This window comes from Arachis ipaensis, chromosome B10, assembly GCF_000816755.2.
Source record: "Arachis ipaensis cultivar K30076 chromosome B10, Araip1.1, whole genome shotgun sequence".
Lineage (NCBI taxonomy): Eukaryota > Viridiplantae > Streptophyta > Magnoliopsida > Fabales > Fabaceae > Arachis > Arachis ipaensis.
Window position 1 is genome coordinate 84,265,440 of NC_029794.2, and position 4,021 is coordinate 84,269,460.

Sequence of the window (4,021 nt, forward strand, 5' to 3'; positions counted from 1 at the left end):
ACACCAAACTTAGAGGTTTGCTTGTCCTCAAGCAAAAGAAAGGAAAGGAGAGGAATAGAAGGAGAGTCAAATTCGAGTTATGGAGGAGAGGGGGAGGCCGAATGTGAATTTATAAGGGAGGGGTGGGTTCAAAAATTTTTGAAAAAGATATGATAGAAGATACGATTTGTAAAAGATAAATATGATATGAAAAAGATGAAATTTTAAAATTGAAAAGATATGAGAGATTTGTAAAAGATAAATCTGAATTTGAAAAGATAGTATGATGAGTTGAAAAAGATTTGAAAAGAAATTGAAGAAGATTTGAGAAAGATTTTTAGGATTAAAGAAGAATTTATTTTTTTATTTGCTTTGTTTTTTTTTTTTTTTTTTTTTAAATTTAAATTGAAAGATGATAATTTGTAAAATGTTTATGCAAGAAATTTTAGGTGTAACCATGAAAATTTGAAAAAAATTTGAGTTGGAAACAAAACTTCCTCCCTTTTACATTCCTGGCATTAAACGCCCAGAATGGCACCCATTCTGGCGTTTAACGCCCATTTGTTGCTTCTTTTGGGCGTTTAACGCCCAGCCAGGTACCCTGGCGTTAAACGCTAGAAAGTCTTTATCACTGGGCGTTTTTCTAAACGCCCAAGATGCTGCAATTCTGGCATTTAACGCCCAGAAAGGTATCTTTACTGGTGTTAAATGCCCAGAATGGTGCCCATTCTGGCATTTAACGCCCACAATACCCCTTACTGGCGTTTTTGTGCCAGCGAGCTCCTTTTCTCTGCTTTATGCTCTGAATTCTTCTGTAACTCTGTGAACTCCTGTAATTGATAATTAACCTTGAAGAAAATTTATATCAAACTCCTATAATTATTATTTGAATAACAAATAGACTTTGCTAATGGCTGGGTTGCCTCCCAGCAAGTGGTTCTTTATTGTCTTTAGCTGGACCTTACTGAGCTTTAATCTAGTCTCAGCTTTGAGCATTCTTGCTCAATATTTCCTTCAAGATAATGCTTGACTCTCTATCCCTTAACAATGAACCTCTTATTAGAATCAATATCTTGAAGCTCTACATAGCCATATGGTGACACACTTGTAATCACATATGGTCCCTTCCACCAGGATTTCAGTTTTTCGGGGAACAGTCTGAGCCTAGAGTTGAACAGCAGAACCTTCTGTCCTGGCTCAAAGACTCTGGATGACAGTTTCTTGTCATGCCACCTTTTTGCTTTTTCCTTATAAATTTTTGCATTTTCAAAAGCATTGCGTCTGAATTCCTCTAGCTCATTCAACTGGAGAAATCTTTTCTCTCCAGCTAACTTAGCATCAAGATTTAGGAATCTGGTTGCCCAGTAGGCCTTGTGTTCTAGTTCCACTGGCAAATGGCACGCTTTTCCATACACAAGTTGGTATGGTGAGGTCCCTATGGGAGTCTTGAATGCTGTTCTGTATACCCACAGAGAATCATCCAGACTTCTTGCCCAATCCCTTCTGCGGTTACTCACAGTCTGTTCTAGGATTCTTTTAAGTTCTCTATTTGAGACTTCAGCTTGCCCATTTGTCTGGGGATGATACGGAGTCACCAATTTATGGTTAATTCCAGATCAGACCAAAGCGGAGTCAAGCTGTTTATTACAGAAATGAGTGCCCCCATCACTGATCAGTATCCTAGGGACACCGAACCTGCTGAAGATATGCTTCTGGAGGAACTTCATCACTGTTTTAGTATCATTGGTGGGTGTTGCAATTGCCTCCACCCACTTAGATACATAGTCTACTACCACCAGGACATAAGTATTTGAGTATGATGGTGGGAAAGGCCCCATGAAGTCAATACCCCATACGTCAAACAACTCAATCTCTAAGATCCCTTGTTGAGGCATGGCATAACCGTGAGGCAGATTGCCAGGCCTTTGGCAACTGTCACAGTTACGTACAAACTCTCGGGAGTCTCTGTAAATGGTGGGCCAGCAGAAGCCACATTGGAGGACTCTTGTGTACGTTCGCTCACTTCCAAAATGGCCTCCATATTGTGATCCATGGCAATGCCATAAGATCTTCTGTGCCTCTTCCTTGGGCACACATCTATGGATTATTCTATCTGCACATCTCTTAAAGAGATATGGTTCATCCCATAAGTAGTACTTTGCATCAGAAATCAATTTCTTTATTTGCTGCCTGCTGTATTCTTTGGGTATGAATCTTACAGCCTTATAGTTTGCAATGTCTACAAACCATGGTATTTCCTGAATGGCAAATAGTTGCTCATCCGGAAAGGTTTCAGAGATCTCAATAGAGGGGGAGGACGCCCCTTCTACTGGTTCTATCCAGGACTGATGATCAGCCACTTGGTTTTCTGTCCCTTTTCTGTCTCGTATTTCTATATCAAACTCTTGCAGAAGCAACACCCATCTTATGAGCCTGGGTTTTGAATCCTGCTTTGTAAATAGATATTTAAGAGTAGCATGGTCAGTGTACACAATCACTTTTGATCATACTAAGTATGATCTAAACTTGTCAATGGCATAAACCACTGCAAGCAGCTCTTTTTCTGTGGTTGTGTAATTTTTCTGTGCATCATTTAAAACATGGCTAGCATAATAAATGACATGAAGAAGCTTGTTATGCCTCTGTCCCAATACTACACCAATGGCATGGTCACTAGCATCACACATTAGTTTGAATGGTAATGTCCAGCCTGGTGCAGAAATAACTGGTGCTGTGACCAGCTTAGCTTTCAGAGTTTCAAACGCCTGCAGACACTCTGTGTCAAACACAAATGGTGTGTCAGCAGCTAGCAGATTGCTCAGAGCTTTTGCAATTTTTGAAAAATCCCTTATAAACCTCCTATAGAATCCTGCATGCCCCAGAAAGCTTCTGATTGCCTTAACATTGGCAGGTGGTGGTAATTTTTCAATTACCTCTACTTTAGCTTGATCCACCTCTATTCCCTTGTTTGAAATTTTATGCACAAGGACAGTTCCTTCAGTCACCATAAAGTGACATTTTTCTCAGTTTAAAACTAGGTTGGTCTCTTGGCACCTTTTCAAAACAAGTGCTAAATGGTCAAGGCATGAGCTAAATGAGTCTCCAAAGACTAAGAAGTCATCCATGAAGACTTCCAAAAATCTCTCTACCATATTAGAGAAGATAGAGAGCATGCACCTCTGAAAGGTTGCAAGTGCATTGCACAGACCAAAAGGCATCCTTCTCTAGGCAAATACTCCAGAAGGACATGTGAATGCTATTTTCTCTTGGTCCTGAGGATCTACTGCAATTTGGTTGTAACCTGAATAGCCATCCAAAAAGCAGTAATATTCATGACCTCCTAGTCTCTCTAGCATCTAGTCTATGAATAGTAAAGGAAAGTGATCCTTCCTGGTGGCTGTATTGAGCCTTCTGTAGTCAATACACATATGCCACCCTGTAACAGTTCTTGTAGGAACCAGTTCATTCTTTTCATTATAAACCACTGTCATGCGTCCTTTCTTGGGGACAACTTGGACAAGGCTCACCCAGGGGCTATCAGAAATAGGATAAATAATCCCAGCCTCCAGTAACTTGGTGACCTCTTTCTGCACCACCTCCTTCATGCTGGATTTAGCCGCCTCTGTGGTTGAACCACTGGCTTAGCATCGTACTCCAATAGGATCTTGTGCATGCATCTTGCTGGGCTGATGCCCTTAAGATCACTTATGGACCACCCAAGAGCTGTCTTGTGTGTCCTTAGCACTTGAAGTAGTGTTTTCTCTTCCTGTGGATTTAAAGCAGAGCTTATGATCACCGGAAAAGTGTCACCTTCTCCCAGAAATGCATATTTCAGGGATGGTGGTAGTGGTTTGAGCTCGGATTTAGGAGGTTTCTCCTCTTCCTGAGGAATTTTCAGAGGTTCTTTTATTTCCTCTGATTCCTTCAGATCAGGCTGAACATCTTTAAAGATGTCTTCTAGCTCTGATTCGAGACCCTCAGCCATGTTGATCTCCTCTACCAGGGAGTCAATAATATCAACACTCATGCAGTCTTTTGATGT